This window comes from Protopterus annectens, chromosome 7.part0, assembly GCF_019279795.1.
Source record: "Protopterus annectens isolate FY-2018-M chromosome 7.part0, PAN1.0, whole genome shotgun sequence".
NCBI lineage: Eukaryota > Metazoa > Chordata > Ceratodontiformes > Protopteridae > Protopterus > Protopterus annectens.
The window spans coordinates 1,481,228,403-1,481,249,911 of NC_056739.1; the positions used below are offsets into that span (position 1 = coordinate 1,481,228,403).

Consider the following 21,509-nt stretch of genomic DNA (forward strand, 5'->3'; position numbering starts at 1 on the left):
AACATCAACTTCCCTCATATGCAGTTTCTCAACAATAAGAGCTGAGCCAGATCATGAGCAAATAGGGCCCTAGGTAGAGTAATGGACTAGACACCCCCTGCCATAACAATACTCCATTACTTGGCTATTTCTCCCCACTTATATTAACCACTGATGAAATCCATTAGTATGCATACTGTTTTCTTCTTTACTTTTAAGATGATCACAGACATTTGAATTTCATTTAAAGCTTTTATTAAATGTTCTACAGGAAAAATACAGATAGCAAGTTGATGAAAAAACAAGACACACATTAAAAACAAGCAGCATGTGCAACAGTAAACTTCTCTTCCTTTGAAACACATTTACTGAAAATACATCTGGGTAAGACGCTGACCGGTTCGACTCTCAGCTAAAGCGTCTTCTGCGTGGAGACATGCGTGAATGGGCGTACCTTCGTTGAAGGTTGTGTGTTAGGGCTGGCAACTCAGCACGTAACATTAGCGGACCGGAGTTCCGCTGTGGCGACCCCTAACCGGGAAAAGCTGAAAGACACAACAATCTGTTAAATTTCAATGTACTTTCAGGGATTTATACTCAAATAGCAAACAACAAGCCACTAATTAGGTGTTACCTGAAAGGTGCATGAATTCAAAAGACAAATGTGTAATGAATTTTCTAACAGCTTGGGACAGCCTGCTGGACCCAAGTGTCTTTTTTCAGGGGCAGCTCATGAGCACTGTTAAGTGAAATGACTTGGTCAGACTCACACTAGACAAATGAAGGCTGATGAAATCAAAAGCTGCTCTACAGGAAGCAGCTCATGAACAGTTCATAGCTGTAACTCATCTGCACTAAGTACCAGACAAACTGCTGTAGCCCAACACAGTGCATTTTATACCTTTGGCCTGCAAAATACAAGTTAAATTAAAAATGCATTCATAGTTAATATTTTAACATTAACCTCATATGCTTCATGGCTATGAGGTTTATTCACAACCAAATAAACACACTGTCAATCAGCCAAGGAAGGATACCAAGGACTGTACACAAAGACCATAGCTCATATGAAGAAGCCCTTGTTTACTACAATCAGTTCCTTCCTTTACACTCTGGAATGCAAAACACACACACACGACCATCAGTTACATGACTTTATACATTCAGATATTTGCTTATGATAAAATGAATGAATAAATACATAATGACTGAGAAGTGTATTTCAGGTCACTACTGTAAGACCCATATAGTGCATCCTATTGCACCCTCCATGGTCTCCCAACCTTTTATTTCAAGAATCAGAGACAAAGACCCAATAATCAGGAGCAGATTTGAAATCTTTCTCTTTTACACTTGGAAAATTGTATTAAGCATTTTTTTAAGAATGCAGTCTGAAACTCACCTGCCTTCCATTATTTAGTGACCACAATCCACAAAAATTTGCCAGAATTCCACAAATTTTACAACGAATGGACTAAACAATTCTCTTTTTCTTTGCTCAAGAATTCTGGACAAATACAAAAATAATTGGGGCTGGGGGAACAAAGGCCCTGTGATGTCCCTCCTCTGGGCTGGTAATCAAGGAGCCTGAATCCTCACCACTGACACCAGTGTGGGACATTCACTTGGAATAAAAATAGATACACACAGTATTTCCAGATGTAGCTCTCTGCACCAAGCACAATTTCACTTAAAAGCACATACGAAACACACTCAGTCCAGGGTCTGAGTTCCCCTTTCTCTATCTCTCTCTCTCTCTCTCTCTCTCCAGGCTGCCAGTAAGACTCCTCACTGGCACAGCTATAGAGTTGAGTCCTCAACCAAGTGTCTCAAGCCAAGTCTTCCACCACCATCCCTATGAAACCAGTGCCCTGTGTCCCTGTTCCAAGTAGCTGATGCACACACTGTATAAGATTTGATTTTCACACACACACACACACACACACACACACACACACACACACACACACACACACACACACACCTGGAAAAACCTGGCACAGATTTACCAGTTGTGCCCAGACTATAAGGTAGTCACTGCCACCAGGACTTTCATTGTATTATCATTAAACACATTCCATGTCTTGTGTTGTTTTTAACCAAATACCACATATCTGAAATTTGTAAAAATTGTTATACTTGTGTTGTTTTTAACCAACTACCACATATCTGAAATTTGCAAAAACTGTTATACTATGTTAGCATTTCTAGAACTATTGTCTCTATGCATAATCTCTGTAGGTTTTTATCTGTTCTTTGTATAACATGCAGCTTTTCTCCCTGGGCCTTTACTGAAAATGGGCCTCCAACTCAGTCGGAAACTCCAGATAAAGAAATGAAAAAAAAAATACATTTCTTTAGTCATGTTTGCATGAACCAGTCCTTTGGCTTTGCACACCTTGGCCAACTGGTTCTGTCAGCGTGCCATAATCCTCTGCTGACATCTTTGCTTGCTTTCCCTGACTAAACTAAATTAACAAAAAAAATAAATAAAACTGTTGGGAAAATGAAACTCTGTATGTTTAAGTTGTGGGTGCTGAGAGCATACACACCTTTAGTGACAACTGCTTACAGCCTACAGAAGTTCAATTAATATCCACACCACTGCTCACCAATATGTGACATCCGTCCTCTGGGCCAGTAATCAAGGAGCCCAAATCCTCACCACTGATACTGGTGAAGGACATTCACTTGGAACAAAAACAGAATCACACAGTATTTCCAAATGCAGCTCCCTGCACCAAGCACAATTTCTCTTAAGAGCACACAGAGAACACACTCAGTCCAGGGACTGGGTTTCCCTTTCTCTCTCTCTCTCTCCGGGCCCCAGTAAGACTCCACACTGGCACAGCTATAGAGTTGAGTCCTCAGCCAAGTGTTCCATGTCAAGTCCTCCACCACCCTCTCTGTGAAACCAGTCCTTTGTGCCCCTGCTCCAAGTAGCACACACACACACACATACACGCACACTCTCTCTATGAGATTTGATTTTCACACATACACCTGGAAAAGGTTGGCACAGATTTACCAGTTATGCCCAGACTAAGGCAGGTGCTGCCACCAGGACACTCCAAAACCAGCTACTCTAAGGGTGTTTTAAGGTACCCAATTATACTGAGTGGAATTAATACTAATACATATGGTAGTGTTTGACCAATGCTGTAAGGCTTCCAGGAGTAGCCACTGTGTCACCAAATGAATATAAGTACTCTCAAAGGTTAAAACATTCTCTAAAAGACCAGCCACAATGAAAAGTTTAAATATATTTAATAAATAATAAAAGAACATGAAAATACTAAATATCTATTTACAATAAACACTAGAGTTTCAATCACAGGAAATGTTAAAATAACACAGATGAACAGATTCACACAGATACAGAAAAAACAGTACCTAACTAATCTCACCATATTTTCTTGACTGATCTAAAGAATTGCTATTCCCTAGTTACTTACTAAAGCAAGGCAAGATGAAGTGGGTGAGTGATCCTCCTATGCCAGGTTTCAAAAACAGACTGCTCTGAGACTTTTGTCTCATCTAGTATTAAAACATAATTTCAGTGCTGGATTACAGAATGACATCATATACATCTGGTCATCTGACTTCTAGTTCCCATACTACCCCTCTTTACTAGAAACTGAACCAGAATCTTGCACATATGTATTACCATACACACAGAGCTTTGCTAAGATGTGTTATAGCATCTGGAAGCCATAAACTTCCACCCTTCCAGGGTAGCAATTAGTTCACTGCTAAGGATGATACAGCAGGATTCCTAGTTCTTGTTTTTACAGACATTTCATCTCTGGCTGCAATCAGAACTGTAAGACACAGTCTTTACAGCCTACCAGGCAATTTAATTTCAGACTATTTTTCAAAGTTAGCTGGACTAATCTCTTATCTTCCAGTATCCTCTGTTACAATATTAATTTCAACAGTTATAATACAGTCTGACATACAGATGTATTTCTTTTTTCTGTCCAGCGGGACCCACTGTTGGTACATTTTTTAACACAAGCAGCTTTACAAATACATTTTCAACACAAACATCTGTACAAATCAGTTTGATATGCAAATGACATATAATTCTTTACAAAACTCCAGCGAGTTATGTTGCCATATGTTACATATCCACTGCCCTACTTCTCCTGGCATAGCTGGCAATACCTCACATAATCACAGGCCACAAAAGGGTCACATTCTAAACACTACTTTTTATCTATTGGTTTACCAGGAAAACTCACAGGAGAAAGTGTCTCTTTTCAGGAGGTGATCCAGGAGTACTGTCTAAGTGACTTGCTTAGAATCATACCATAGTTAAATGTAGGGGGTGGTAAAAACACATACCTTTGACTACAGGAAGCAGTTTATTAACAGCTCAGAGCATTAAGTGCCAGACAGCACTAATTCACTTAAAAGGTTAACAAAACAACAAAAACAACATGTGTTGCATGGATATGCATTTTTCTGAACAATTAGAACCATGACGCTCTAATGACTGACTGTGATTTACCAAAAGAAGAAGCTAATGGAGGTGTGGTAGTTGACATGAAGGATTAAGGCTCCAAGCTCATAATGAATCATACCTTATAACTGTTCAGATTTGCACAGAATGTCCAGATTTTTGTCTCATATTTTGGTCTGTCCCTACTAAAATTTGCAGTTTTCTAGCAAATTGCTGAGGACTTTAGTCAGTAAATAATGACAGACATTGATGTTTCAGACTTCATATCCTTCAAAAATGCATACTAACACAAAACCTGTTAATTCTAGCAACTTTTCTAAATTTATAAGAGCAATATTTAAAATCAGACTCAATTTTTGGGCCTCTGTTCCTCCATTATTTTTGGCTTTGTCCAGATTTCTTGCTCTAAGAGACTAACAGATACATAATGAGCTGTTTCTTGTAGTTAAGGGTACAAGGTTTAATTTCTCCTACCTCAATTTGCTAAGGCTGATTCTTCCATTTGCCTGCGGTGTAATCTCTGACTGGGGCATTTCACAAACAAACACACACACACACCACACACACTAAAGTCTGCTTCTCAAAGCAGGTACAACACTCTCAAAACACTTGCTTCTCTGATTAAAAGCACTCTCCTAATGTGGTTCAAAAGACACACATGCTTGCTCATTGTATTTTATATAGGAAGAAAGTCACAATCACTCATTGAGTGGAAAGAATGTGTCTGCACTGAAGAAAGTCATGGGCAGACATTTTTATTATTTTACTTTAGAGTATTCCAGGGGGCTGGAGCACACAAGATAGCACAAAGTGTCATGGGGGGGGGGGATGACTAACTCCCCTAAATGTAGAACCTTCTGGTTGTGAAAGCCAGTCAGTCTGGACATGTGGAATGCGTCCATTAGAAGATAATTAAGGCAAAGGACATGAATTCATAAAAACAAGACAGACTTGAAATGGATGGCTTAAAATTATTTACAACAGGTAGGTTGTCTGGCATGTAGGACAAGCTTGCATTTAAGCAACTTTCTCATTGGAATAAAGGGAAAGTACAATAAATGAGGTGTATGCAGACCTCTCAACCTCTCAGCTCAAGAAATCTGGACAAAACCAGAATACTGGGGGGGACAAAGGCCCAAAAATAGGGACAGCTTTTAAATATTGTTTCTGTAAACTTAGAAAGTTGCTAGAATGACAGAGGTTGCATTATTATATATTTTCTAAATGATATGAAGTCTAAAATTCAAATGTCTGTCATTATTTAGTATTATTTAGTGACTTCAATTCTCACAATTTGCCAGAAAACCACACATTTTATGGGGAACAAACCAAAAATAAGAGGCAAAAATCTGGACATTCTGTGAAAATCTATACAGTTAAAAGGTATGGGTGCATGTTACCCACAGATAATCACCAGCCTAGCAGGGATGAAGTTCACCCTTCAAAACAGCTAAAAGCTAATTATATTTAAGCCAAATGAATTATTCTAAGCACTTTACAAATGGAAATAAAGCATTAAGATCATTATGGCACCAGGGAAATAGTAGCATACATAATTAGTAGAAAAAATAAAACATTTGTCTTTTGTAATATGCAAATATGGATAAGAGTACTAAGCAAGAGGCTGGGTGTTGTGCGCAATATGTTGTAGAAGCATCAGATAATCAGATAATCATTTTCAGATTAAGACAGCAGTGAAATATATTTTACAAATATTCATAACAAATACAGGTAAATATAGACAGCTGGAGGGAACACTGTGTGCTTGGTGGAGGGACTGAGTGGGAGAAGCTCTGACTCCTGCCTTTTTGTCAGTGCCACTGTCTCCAACCTATATAACATAGCTGGTCTCACTACCCTCTTGTAGACCTTCCCTTTCACTCTTACTGGTACTCGTCTGTCACAAATCACTCCTGACACTCTTCTCCACCCACTCCATCCTGCCTGTACTCTCTTCTTCACCTCTCTTCCACACTCACCATTACTCTGAACTATTGATCCCAAGTATTTAAACTCATCCACCTTTGCCACCTCTACACCCTGCATCCTCACCGTTCCTCTATCTTCCCTCTCATTCACATACATATATTCTGTCTTAGTCCTGCTGACCTTCATTCCTTTTCTCTCTAGAGCATATCTCCACCTCTCCAGGGTCTCCTCCACCTGTTCCTTACTCTCACTACAGATCACAATGTCATCTACAAACATCATAGTCCATGGAGACTCCTGTCTGATCTCATCTGTCAACCTGTCCATCACCATTACAAATAAGAAAGGGCTCAGAGCTGAACCTTGATGTAATCCCACCTCCACCTTAAACGCATCTGTCACTCTCACCGCAGACCTCACCGCTGTCACACTACCCTCGTACATATCCTGTACCACTCTTACATACTTCTCTGATACTCCGGACTTCCTCATACAATACCACAACTCCTCCCTAGGAACCCTGTCATATGCTTTCTCTAAATCCACAAAGACACAATGCAACTCCTTCTGACATTCTCTGTACTTCTCCATCAACAAAAGTCTTCCAGATAAACCATACAATCCACCAAGTCCCATACTCTTCCCATGCAGTCAGTCAGAGTAGTAATAATAGTCTGCAAAGGTAAAGCATATATGATGTACACCTTTATTTTGGTACATGTTGTAGTGCAGTTCTAGCTTGCTATGATGAAGTTACATCACTTGGCACAATAACGCATTGCATTTAAAACCCTTCAACATACATTTTTTTACATTCTGGTGTGAATTCACCCATGGAATCTTGCCTAACTTAAGGTATAACAATTCTGTAAGACAGATGTTGGAGTTCACCAAGGATTAAAAAGCCCAGATTTAACACAATGACCTCATGAGACTGTAATTTTTGCAGAGTCACCCTGGGAGGTTTGTCATACTCTCTTTCATAGGTGGCACTCCTATGGTGAAGCATCATTAGTACAGTAACACTACTACAGCTCTTAGTACTGGTCTAGAATAAACCATTTTTTTTTATGTTAATTTAATTTGTATATTTAAATGGGTAAACAAACTAGTCTTCTAGGCTCTCTTCCACAATGAAAAGCTGTTAAAGTTTCCAATGCAGCAGCTTTTGCCAAGTACTCATACAAGAATGGGTTCAGATGTCCTTCCTAATTTTACGGCAAAAGAGGCCATCAGTCATGTCACCCAGTACTGGTAGGTGACATGGCAGGGGGTAAAAGCCAGGCAAATTCTGCAGATATGAGCTGCCTCTTATCCTTTAGTCAACATTAGATCCCTTGTCTGTTTGACTGCTGGAGTCACCACTGGTACAGACCACAGGAAGTATTCTGTTGACATGACTAAGGCATAGTGCAGTGAATGTACAACCTTTTGAATAATGCCAGGATAAACATTTACTGTATCGTACTCTGAAGTATTAATTCCTGCAAATAGCATAAAGAATGTACTAACTCAGTCCCAATATCATGGCAGAGCCAAGCTTCCCTGTAATTTGTATCAGTAGCCTATTTATTTATTGAAACTCGAACGTTCAAAAGGACAAAAACACATTTACAGTGCAGACCCAGGGGACAAAACCTTCAGACATACAAGATTTGCTAAGAAAACATGTACAATACAAGCATAATTCTACATACACAGAAATGAGTGAGCACATAAGAATATTACAGGAAGTACATAGAAGAAAATAGGTGCATGTATAAACAATAAACAGCAACAGTTAACTTTTTACATACAATATTTGCAGAAAGGGCAGTACAGTATTTATAACATACAATGAATACAGATTCAAGTCCTCAGTACTGAAGACAGGATGACTGCAGAGGCTACAGCTGCTCACCGAAATGAAATGGTAAACCCAAAAGTGTATAATTACAATGTGAAAATCAGCTATCATTAATTGCTGACTACCTGACATCCCAAAACAACGTGACTTGAAATAACTATACTATGAGAAAGCATGCTAACCAGAATAAGTAGTACGGTTAACTGTGGCAAGCAAAGTTATTAATCATATCTTGTATATATTTTGGTTTTTGCACACCCACTGATGATCGCATGTACCTAATGTATGACTCCATTAATGCACATATTTGTAACAGTGTTTATTACCCTCTTTTGGGGATAACAGTTTAAATGACAGGACTCAAAGCTAATATACTCTGGAAGACAGAAATTGTATTATGTCCTGCAAATCCACTGGGCCTTGAAGTCCACTGACATCAGTTGTGAACAAACATCCATGTTGCTGCATACTTGACCCCACTACTGGACACTGTACCATGCTCCTGAGAGTTGATGATTCTTCTGCCTGCCATTACTGGTAGACTCCTTTAGTGCACAGCTAGGCAATCTGTTTGGCCCTCTTTCCTCTTTGAAAATACAGATGGTATGCAGCTGCTTAATCCTTTCCTGTACCCGTCTGACATTCCAGGACCTATAATGCAAAACAAACCATTGTCACTGGTTGCTTAGAAGGATCGATGGAAACACTCATGTAAGCATTTTGCACAGCAGGAAAAGTCAAATCCTGATGTTTTTCAGTAATGTTATAGCAGAGTGTTACTTCATGTGTAAAGGTAATACATCTAAAAGTCTCTTATCTTTATATTTAGTCTCTGACTGTCTATCTGCCTGTATCTCTCTCTCTCTATATATATGTATATATATATATATATATATATATATATATATATATATATATATACATACATACATACATACATGTACACACGCGCACACACACACACACACACACACACACACACACACACACACACACACACACACACACACACACAGATTGCACCACTAGACTGGAGAAGTGCAACAAAGATTCTATTTTCAAAACCAGTAACCCAACCAAATCCAACAGCTATCCTTTCTCCTACAGTAATAATTCATCAGCATGTTCTCTAGTAGCAGGTTATTCATTTGAATAAGGATAGGTACATTCTGTCACTATACAGTATGGTGCATGACTTCCAGCCTAGCTTTAACATCACTACTGCTCTTCCTCAAGCCACAAAGACCATATTTTCAAACTGACAGACAAACTTCTAACTGGTGCTATGTTCATATATCTCAAGAAAGCCTTCAGGTCAGCTGCTCCAGTGGTGTACATGGATAAAGTCCTAACTATGGCCCAGCATGGCCCAGCCACCCAGGTTCAATTAGAAGCTTGAGCAACTGACAGAGTGGCAGGGAGGGTTGGGCATACCCATCCAGGGGGAGGGCACTTTCTTGTGATGCTGTCTAAAGGGGAAGCATGGTCAAAAGAGGGGAGTGGCCCTCAAATGCAGCCAGAGAGCATAAGGGGTAGGGAAAGGAAAAAGATGACAGGGCATGTAAGATATCCATCCACTGTGCAGAAACACAGAAGGATGAGCCCCCAGGATGGCTTAAGATCAATGACTGGTCCTAGCAAAAACACTGTAAGTCTGGGGAGGGTTAGGATAATGCTGGTAGACCTGGCATGGACATGGGACACTGGGGCTGGGCCAGTATCAGTGATATCTAAGGGGGGCAAAAAATAAATAAAAAAAAGGTCAGTCAACCATACTCTCCATTTAAAACACCTTTCATCTCCCAATTTTGGCTTTTGTTAGTTTGGCTTTGAAGTACCTTCACAGGTGTGCTTTCTAAGTGAATGTACAGCATTCTCTGCTATCTCTATCCCACCTCACTTCTTAAACATCTAAAAGATTTGTACTTGCACATATCCTCTTTTCTGTTTGTATATACATTACCACAGGACCTCTACAATATTTCTGTGATTCTTTACACAGATGATCTTCTCCTACTTAGATTTGCTAGTGACATACTTACTGTACAATATTCATGACATGATGACTTTCACTAGATTTTCCATGCTTCTCCCAACCTCATCCAACAGTAGGCACATTTAAAACTAAAAAAGAAGTTATGCACCTACCATAACGTTCCATGTTAGTTGTCTTCATCTCGCCTTCCTTCTTGCTGTTTGGGTTCGGAGCCGATCCTTGGCTCCGACTCGGCCATCTTCTATAGCTCGAGAGCTGTTTACTGGTTTGAGGCTACCCCTTATTCCAGCATGCCCAGTGTCAGCTATCCAGATCTCGTCTGTGATAGCGCACACTAGACATAAGTAGAGTAACCAGTTACTAAAAAACTGGCTGTCCAATACACCTAAACAAGGAAAGAGTTATAAATTACCTGGCATGTGAACTAATAAAAGATTCTCAGCCAGTGAAAATAAAAGGGAACTCCTCACAATCCTGAAGGAAGGGGGAAGGCGGGAGGGGCGCAAGAAGGAAGGCAAGATGAAGACAACTAACATGAAATGTTATGGTAGGTACATAATTTCTTTATGTTAAGTTGTCCATCTCGCCTTCGTTCTTGCTGTTTGGGACAGCGTCCCTAGCACCTAAAATCCCAGGTGGCTCATTGGAACAAACTCTTCAGAACAGTAGAACCAAAGGAAGCTCTGCTCCAGGAGACCATATCTACCTTGTAATGAGAGATAAAAGTGTGGGGGTTTGCCCAAGTGACAGCTGCACAGATTGAGTCTATGGGCAACCTAGACTGAAAAGCTACAGAGGTGGCTAACGCTCTAGTGGAATGACCTTTTAGTTTAGCTGGTAGCTCTTTATTTCATAACTGATAAATAAAGGCAATAGTATCCAATAACCATCTGGATAAGGTCACCTTAGAAACTGGAAGGCCTTGTTTGTTGAAAGCATAAGAAAGAAATAACTGGCCTGACTTTCTTAGTTCCTTAGTTCTATGGAGGCAAAAACGCAATTGTCTGTGTACATCCAATTGGTGGAGCTTGTATTCTGCCTTGTTGCTGTGATTAGGAAAGAAAATTGGGAGATCTATGTATTGATTTAATTTGTTCTCTGAGCAGGCTTTAGAAATAAAGGATGGATTGGTCCTCAGAGAAACTCTGTCCTTGTGAAACATCAGGTAAGGAGGATGAACACATAGTGCCTGAAGTTCTGAGACACGTCTAGCTGAAGTGATAGCAACCAGAAAAAGTGTCTAACAAGAAAGAAATTTTAAGGAGTATGATGCTGCCGGTTCAAAATCACTAGATTTTCCATGCTTCTCCCAACCTCATCCAACAGTAGGCACATTTAAAACTAAAAAAGAAGTTATGCACCTACCATAACGTTCCATGTTAGTTGTCTTCATCTCGCCTTCCTTCTTGCTGTTTGGGTTCGGAGCCGATCCTTGGCTCCGACTCGGCCATCTTCTATAGCTCGAGAGCTGTTTACTGGTTTGAGGCTACCCCTTATTCCAGCATGCCCAGTGTCAGCTATCCAGATCTCGTCTGTGATAGCGCACACTAGACATAAGTAGAGTAACCAGTTACTAAAAAACTGGCTGTCCAATACACCTAAACAAGGAAAGAGTTATAAATTACCTGGCATGTGAACTAATAAAAGATTCTCAGCCAGTGAAAATAAAAGGGAACTCCTCACAATCCTGAAGGAAGGGGGAAGGCGGGAGGGACGCAAGAAGGAAGGCAAGATGAAGACAACTAACATGAAATGTTATGGTAGGTACATAATTTCTTTATGTTAAGTTGTCCATCTCGCCTTCGTTCTTGCTGTTTGGGACAGCGTCCCTAGCACCTAAAATCCCAGGTGGCTCATTGGAACAAACTCTTCAGAACAGTAGAACCAAAGGAAGCTCTGCTCCAGGAGACCATATCTACCTTGTAATGAGAGATAAAAGTGTGGGGGTTTGCCCAAGTGACAGCTGCACAGATTGAGTCTATGGGCAACCTAGACTGAAAAGCTACAGAGGTGGCTAACGCTCTAGTGGAATGACCTTTTAGTTTAGCTGGTAGCTCTTTATTTCATAACTGATAAATAAAGGCAATAGTATCCAATAACCATCTGGATAAGGTCACCTTAGAAACTGGAAGGCCTTGTTTGTTGAAAGCATAAGAAAGAAATAACTGGCCTGACTTTCTTAGTTCCTTAGTTCTATGGAGGCAAAAACACAATTGTCTGTGTACATCCAATTGGTGGAGCTTGTATTCTGCCTTGTTGCTGTGATTAGGAAAGAAAATTGGGAGATCTATGTATTGATTTAATTTGTTCTCTGAGCAGGCTTTAGAAATAAAGGATGGATTGGTCCTCAGAGAAACTCTGTCCTTGTGAAACATCAGGTAAGGAGGATGAACACATAGTGCCTGAAGTTCTGAGACACGTCTAGCTGAAGTGATAGCAACCAGAAAAAGTGTCTAACAAGAAAGAAATTTTAAGGAGTATGATGCTGCCGGTTCAAAGGGAGGCAAAATTAAGGAGGCTAAAACTAAATTGAGATCCCAAGGAGGGGGAGGATCCCTAAATGGGGGTCTAAGAAGAGATGTTCCTTTCATAAAGGCTTTGCAGAGCTTATGAGACATTATGCTAGAATTAAACATACTGATATGAAAATTAGAAATGGCAGCTAGTTGTACTCTAATGGTAGTGGAATCCGCACCCTGCTAGAAATTCAAGAGTTTCATGGACTAGGGAATAGAAAAAAACTATACTAAGCCTGAGCCAGTAAGGAAGCAACCTCGCAGCTGAAGTGGCAAACGAGATCTGGGTAGCTGACGCTGGGCATGCTGGGATAAGGGGTAGCCTCAAGCCAGTAAACAGCTCTCAAGCTATAGAAGATGGCTGAGTCGGAGCCAAGGATTGGCTCCGAACCCAAACAGCAAGAACGAAGGCGAGATGGACAACTTAACATCCATTGTTATTGGGAACCACTTAAAGATTCAATACCTATCTCCTAGTCTGCCACTTAACCTAACAACAACCTTATAGAACATGTAAATACCAAAAAATTATTTTGCATATGGCTAGCTAACTTTAATTGTTCATACTGAACTAATTGTCTTTAAAGTGCTACAACAACTAGAACTCTCTTACAAATTCATTCAGTTCTGGCACACATTCCATAATCAAAAATATGTTTTGATTCTTAAGCTTGGACATTCTTTCCTTCTTCCTCTTAAATAACATAAAAAGTACACTACTGCAGAAAACACTATAAATATGCCAGTTTATTGATCTGTTGTAGCAGAGTGCATCATGGTAAATTATTCTTCTCCACAATACACATTAATAATCCCCTGCTGAAAAAAGGGTCATTGGCAAGGTAAACATTGCAATAGTACTGCTAGAAGAATTTTGCAAAATCCTTATTCACTACTAGCTTCCGTTGCATGTTATTCTAACAAGAGATGATCTGGCCTTTCATTTTTCTCTCCTATTTGGTAGCATTAACTATAAATTACTTATTCTGAATTTCTGCCCTCCTCTTTCTCATCTCCTCAGTACAACCAATAACAAATACCTGCTTGCCAATACCAGCATGATGCTACAATCCTGCTCAAACCACATTAAAACTTAAAGTGTACAAATATGTCTTTTCACATACTAGCTATTGTTGTGTGGAATTCAATCCCTAGCAATATAAGAAGCTCTCCTACTATGTCCACTTCCAAGCATTCCCAAAAAGAGCACTGTTTCAAATTACTGCAAATCGTCTACTTCGAAAAACCTCTTAAGCACCTTCAGTCAGTACAGCAATCTTTGCATTCTACCATGTAGGATTTTGTTAGCAGATGATCTCTAAAAATCATTGTATTTAATGCAAATACTGTGTGTACTGTACTATATGAAGCACTTATTCTGCTGTTCTCTCTTTTTATAGCCTTTTTTATTGTTCCTCATCTAGAATGATTTGTCTGTATCTCATTGACTTTTACTGTGTACATCATGCTGCTTATGTCAAGTTACTCTTTTTTCAAAACAATTTTTATTGATTTTAATTGTAACATATTACAATCACATAAAATCATGAGAGATAAAGAAAAAGTGAATCTAAAATTTGTAACATATATATTTCTCATATATATATATATATATATATATATATGTCCAGAAATTAACAAATTCATAAAAACTGAAGTATATACAAAGACATCCAGTGAAGTCATTAGAAATAAATTATTATTTTCTGCTTATATCATACATCACAGATAAGAAAGGAATGAATTAAATACACTCATTATAAAAGTTAATACTTATTCAACAGGTTTTGCAAATTGACCCACAAATGATGATCATGTGTTTTTCTAATTGTTCTAGAAATTATGTTTTCTATTTGTAAATTACATACATCATTTAATAGATTTTTGAACTCAGAAAATGTAGGAGGAGATCCAGATATCCAATTCTTTGTTATGGATTTTCTAGCCACCGCTAGTATTGTCCAAAGTAAGGAGTACTTTATTTTTCCAACACATAGTGGAACAGGTCTATTAAATATAACCAAGGACTTGCTTAAAATAAAGTTGTCTGTGAAAAGTGCCTGTAGTAAATCATTTACATTTCCCAAAAGATGTTTAAAGTTGGACATTCATAAAACATATGAGCCCAATTTATGTCTACATTTGATTTACATTTATTACATATATTTTGTTTTTTGTTAATTTTGTCCATTAATTGAAGAATGTAAAATGACCTGCTCATGAATCTCCAGGTATATAATTTCCATCTCAAAGAAAATGTTGTTTTTTCTGCTGATTTTAATATATTTGCTTTGTCTTGATCAGTTGGAGAATTATTATTAATTAAACTATAATATTTCCAGTAGTTTTGTGGGCAACTAAATGTTTCTTCTCTTAAGATTCTATAAATGAAAGAAAGTTTGCCTAAGTAAGTATGATTATGTAATAGGGATGATTGAAGAAATTGTAATAAAATCCTGGAATCATGTTTACTGGATGAAGAGATCATTTGTAGTTTATTACCTAGAGATAATATGAGTGTTTATATGTCTAGCCACATGGATTTGTCTAGTTGATATTCCTGTATTATGTGATCAACAGATTTAGCCTCATGTTCAGAAGTCAATTAGAACCAGAACTTGAACTCATTATGTTTAAATATGGTGGTTTTATTTGAATCTGAGGTTAAAACAATTTCTTGTGTGAATGCTATGGGGAATAATAAAAAAAAGATTCTTTATATTTAAGATGTTTATATATAAAATTTCTAAAGTTAATTATAATATAATGAATGTAGCTAGCAGTATGACTAGTTATATAGGTGGCAAAATAATCCTTTAAAATCCATGGTGTAGGATTGCTTATTTCTAACTTGTCCGTTGAGGGCCTTGTTATTAACTGCATAGCTAATAATTCCCAAAGTAACTTCCATATGGCTGAATATGAATTGTCCAAAAGTTGTGTAATTGTTTTGATTATGGAGGAAATCGAATAAAGCTTTCAATTTGGAAATGCTATCCCGCCATTATTCCAGCTATTAAGATGTTGATTAAATGCAATTCTTGTTTTTTGAGACCAGAAAAATTTTAATAATAGAGTATTTAACTTATTAATAAACGTTTTTGAAGGAAGAAGTAGAATAGAGTGTATAATATACAAAAGTTTAGATAGAATTATCATTTTTGTAAGGGTTAATCTTTCCTCTGTAGTGAATAATATTATATTCCATTTAGAAAGTAAATTTTGGATATTTTCAAAACATTTGTTATAGTTTAGTTGTATTATTTTATATTTTTAGCAATAATAATTCCAAAATATGTAATTTGGTCGATATTTGGAGTTTGTTGAACATAATATTTAGATTTGTTGCTTCTACTTGAGTATATGGATAGAATTTTGTTTTTTACTATCATTGAAAGATAACCCTGAAATCTTCTGAAAAGTTTTGATTGAATCAAATAAAGATAATATAGAAGAGTCATTTCCTTTTGTGGTGATAAGTACATCATCAGCAAATAATTGGATTTTGGCTGTCATTTCTTTATCTACTTCCAAACTTTCTATATTGCTGTTATTTTTTATATTATTTGCCCATGGTTCCATTATCAGCGTGAACAATAATAGGGAAAGGGGGCAACCTTATTTGGTACCTTTTATGATAGGAATTTTATTGGAAATGTATGAGCCAATTTTAATATAAGCAAAAGTTCCTTCATATAAATGTTTTAAGAGATTAATAAAGTTGTATGAGAAGTTTAAACACTCCAGAGGTGTGATCAGGTAATCCCAATTAATTGAATCAAAAGCTGCATTTATGTCAAGACTAATTAATGTCAAGTTCTTTTTCTCTTTCTTTGAGAAAGATCAATAAGGATTAGTGTTCACTTTATATTATCAAAGGTGCTTCTATTGGTCACAATGCCTGTTTGATCATCATCTATTAATTGAGGTAGAAACATCTTTAGTCTTTCAGTGAATATATTCATAAACATCTTATAATCAACATTTAATAGGTATATGGATGTGTACGAGGAACAATTTTTAGGGTTTTTGTTAGATTTTAGAATGGGTGATATGAAGGTATATTTCCATGAAGGAGGTAGTATGGTATAATTTTGGGCTGCATTATATAAATTATGTAAAAGGGAAATAGCTATTTTGGGCATAATCTTATATATATAGGAAATTATGCCATAATTTCCTGATGCTTTGTTAGGTTTAAGCTTGTTAATTTGATTTTGTACTTCTGTTAAAGTGATTTGTTTATCAATAATGTTTATTTGTTGTTTATTAAGTTTATTATATAAGTTTTTATTAATAAAATCCTTTATTTTATCCTTTATACTATTTGTTGTATGGTTTGATTGATTTCATGAAAATAAATTCTAAATCCTTCTATTATATCTTGTATACTGTGTACTTCCTTTTTCTTCCTTTTAGAGTATATATCTTTAATGTAATTATGTTTGTTTAGTCTTTTGGTTTTATTTTTGAGGTTGGTTAAGCATTTAGAATTTAAGGAATAGGCGAGAAATTTATATTTTTCAAGAGTGATAATCATTTTATGATAAAGAACAGTCCTATATTCTTCATTTAGTTTATCTCATCTCTTATATTTTTAGAAGTAAGATAATGTTTATTTTTGAGATGCAATGTATCTAGTTTATCCTGTATTGTTCTGATACCTTTTTCCCAAACGTTCTTTTTATTGTAATACCATTTCTTAATTTGCCCATATAAGTAAGCTTTAAGGACATTCCAGACATATATGTCATGCGTATTGGAAGTTGAATTTACAATTATAAAGTTTAGTATTTCTTCTTTTAGGAATGATTGAAATTCTTTAAGTTGTATAAGGTATGCCGGAATTCTTTTTATTTGAACATTGGGAATATTGTTAATATTGAGCTCGAATGTAATAGAGTTATGAACTGAAATTGGGCAGGATATAATTTTATTAGCTAGATCATTTATTATCTGTGTAGAGAATAATATTCTATCCATTCTGGAGAATGTTTTGTGTCTGTTAGAATAAAATGTATATTGTAATGTGTTATGTTCTACAAAGTCATGAATGCCTTTGAGCAGGTATGTATCCATGAATTTTATTAATTGCTTAGCTTGTAGTGTAATTTTTCTTTTCCCTAGAGTAGTTGTATCTTTTGAATCTAAAATGCAATTAAAGTCACCTGCCATTATAAGGTTTCCTTCAGAATGAGCTATTATTTTATTTAAAAGTTGTCTGACAGTATTGGTACCAATACCTGGGAACCAATAATAGTTTATTAGAGTGTATAATTTTTTTATTTATTTCAACTATGGCCAAACATAACAGCCCTCTATTGCCTTGATATGTTTTAATTATTTTAGGTATAGGGGAAGATTTATTCCATAGAATAGCTACACCTCTTTTCTTTTTATATGTTCTGAACTTGTAATATTTATGTATTTGTTTGTATCTAGAAACTTAATATTGTCTTTTATTAAGTGAGTTTCTTGTAAGAAGATTATGTTTGGTTTATGTAATGCTAGATATTTGAAAATACTACTTCTTTTATAGGGGTTATTCAAACCATTTATGTTAATTGATAAGCCTTTTAACGTAGTCATGTTATATAATAATGTGTATAGGATTGATTAGTAGCATATCAGTATCATGTATGTAGTTAGTGGATCTCACTCGAAAAAAATTGTTTAACCTGTGAATAATAAACCTTAAATCATTGTGGGAAATATGTATTTCATAAACTTTATATCTAATATTTCCCGCTATTATTTATCTATATAACAATTTATATTAGTTGCTGAACATCAGATAAGATTACATATGACCAAGATATTATCTAAAAAACTGTCATATTCATATAAATAATGCAATCAACCATAGTGTATTCATATATTATAATACAATCCTTCCCTTAGAAGTATAAGTGTAGACGTGAACACACAAAAAAAAGGTATAATAGGTATTGATAAATGAGTGTATTTATAAAAATGCAATTGATAACAATCTTTTGCAAGAAATGATTTGCCTGAAGAAATATCAGTGAGAGTTGTCCATGGTTCTAGGTTAAAAAAGTTTAAGATGTTATTGAAACCAATTGATATTAACTCTATATTTACATTTCACTACCTACTAATGAATAAGCTTGCTGATGAGTTTATGTTAAGCCCTTACAACACAAAAGAACAGTATTATTTTTACATTTTAACTCAGGAAAATACAGTAACTGTACTATACTAAGTAGAGATTATTCTTACAATATGGATCTATAGATCAAGTGCGTAAAAACAGATATTCAAGGCAGCTATTTAACAAATCAACAGATGACTAGTATGATTAATCACACTACTAAATGTGCTGATTGCATAGCTTAAAACTGATATAGTTTAACATACCATTAAAATATGAAATGACAATGGTAACATAAATGATATGTGTAAAATTCATTGCTGTGAGTGCTTTGGTGAACATAGATGTACTTACAGTTATATCTTCACCTTATGTTCTTTCTTTTTTTTCCTCCTTTTTTTTTTCCCTACAAGCTTTCTTGCCTCAGATCGTGACTTATGTATTCCACAATGAGATATTTAAAAATCTGACATGTAGCCTCCAAACCAAGTTAAAAGTTAAGATATATTAGGTATAGCATTAATTTAAACTATTAGAGTTACTTCTAGGCAATTATCAAGCTCAGTACTTCCTGGAGATGCATGTTTCTTAGCTCTGATGTCATCAATAGGCGTCACGTTGCCAAAAATATGAAGCAAAGAAGTTAATGGTGTTCTCAGGCTGAATGGATGATTAAGAAGCAGTGGAAGCTCATAGATAACCTGCACGAGGTGAGTAACATGCAGAAATTGTCTCTAGTTGTTAAATCTGCAGGAAATCCACGGGGACAAAAGCAAACAGTTATTTTTAAATATAGAGTGCAGCATTCAAAGACAGCTAGGGTTCAAAGGCCATATTTCATCTGCTATAGCAAAGAGGAAGTAACATGAGTCTTTTTCAGTTCAGTATTCAAAAGCAACAAATGAAGCAGGGAATCACAGCACCACAACATGTCAAGAACATCACATCCATATTGTTATATATTTTACCAAATGAAAGGTGCCCTTTTTTTATCATAAAAAACACACCTTTGCCAGCTTGTCATCTCTATCAATAACAGTGTGACTATATATGTTAAAATAAATATGATATAAAAAATACATAATAAAAGACACTGCAGCATATGAGACTGATTGACATAAACAGCAAAGCTAGCTCTGTAGTTATTACTGACATGTAAAACGATGTGTAAGAAATGATAATATATTAATTTAATAAACACATCTGTTTACTATCTTTAGAACAAAGCATGAAGTCTAAAAGAAACATATGATGTATAGTGACTGTATATGAAAGAGAAGGGTAAACAATATTAATATTATAAAGTGTGTATATAACTTGTATGGATATGCATTATAATTGGTGAAGAGAAGATCTTACCTTGAAAGCATATTACAACAAAAGGGATTGGTTAATAACATAAAGTCCATATGACAAGTGAAATATATGTATATATTATAAATCTGGTTAATTTGTTTTTATCGCTTTTGTTTTTCAGAAGTTTTCCAAGTGGAATTAGAAGCCATTCTTTTAAGAGAGGGACTTGTCGATTCCATTTCTTATATTTTCTCCAGTAGTTTATGAGTTTTAATAAATGCCAGTGCAGAATCCAAGTCTTCAAATATCTTTGGTCCTTCAGGAAGGAAAATCTTCAATCATGCAGGGAACAAAAGGTGAGTCTTAATCTGTATTTTCTTTAATTCTTTTACTAAAGGTAAATATTTCTTTCTCTTCATTGTTGAATAGTCATTGTCAAAACAAATTATAGAGTCATTATATTTCAAAGGAGACTTAGACCAGTCAAGTCTTTAAAACTAACTCTTTGTCAAATGAAGACAGAAACTTTACTATGACTGACCTTGGTTGTGAGCCCTTTCTATTCCGAAAGACATAGCCTCTGGGAGATCAAGTGTTTTAGGTAACCAGATGTTGAGAAAGTTTGTCATATTGTTTCCTTCTATATTTTCAGGGAGACCAAAAATCCTCATATTATTTCGACGGCATCTGTTTTCAAGATCATCCATCTTGTTTTGCAACATAGTGTTTTGTTTGAGTAAAAATTCTGTGTTGTTTTCATTCTCCATTAATCTGCCGTCCATGTCATTCAGGGATTCTTCAATACTGGTTATTTGAATTTTTTGTTGCTTCAAATCTTCATGTAGCAGGTCCATCTGTTTAGTGTTTTTTTTCCTTAAAGTTGTCTATTTTAAAGTCAATTTTATCAATCTTAGTATTTAGGTCTTGAATGTTAGATATTAGAGTTTGTAGGTCTCTTTTAAGGCTGGAGTCACAGCTGCCTGTCTTAGTGAGACTCATGCTGGAATTATTTTTAGATGAGAAGAAATTTTCCTGATAGATTTTTGACTGGAAAATATGTCCACTTTTAGTTTTTTGTAGCCATTCCTGTAGAGGAAGTTAAGTATTAACAATATAAGTAGAAAAAAATAGTTTTCTTGTTAGAAGACAAAATTCCAGTATAAATAAGTTTTCTTTAGTGGAGCTGGTGAATTCTGCTACTACTCTGTGCCCATGTTGGCCACAACCCCCCATGTCAAGTTACTACTGACCAGGCCACCCACCTGGTTAATACATATAAAATATAGAGGATTATGAGTGGGTCACTGATCATAACTGCTTTTATGTGTTGGAGACATGGATGCCAAGAAATTCTCCTAGTATCTTCATAC

General features: G+C 36.1%; 1 long non-coding RNA gene across 1 annotated transcript; it reads right to left on the bottom strand.

Moving 5' to 3' along the window:
* Positions 1-7,065: 7,065 nt before the first annotated feature.
* LOC122807092 lies at positions 7,066-19,649 on the bottom strand. The gene is made up of 2 exons (XR_006365595.1): positions 19,198-19,649; positions 7,066-8,870 (listed from the first exon to the last, which is right to left on the bottom strand). It is a non-coding gene; the product is annotated as an uncharacterized LOC122807092 (long non-coding RNA).
* Between the last annotated feature and the right edge of the window lie 1,860 nt (positions 19,650-21,509).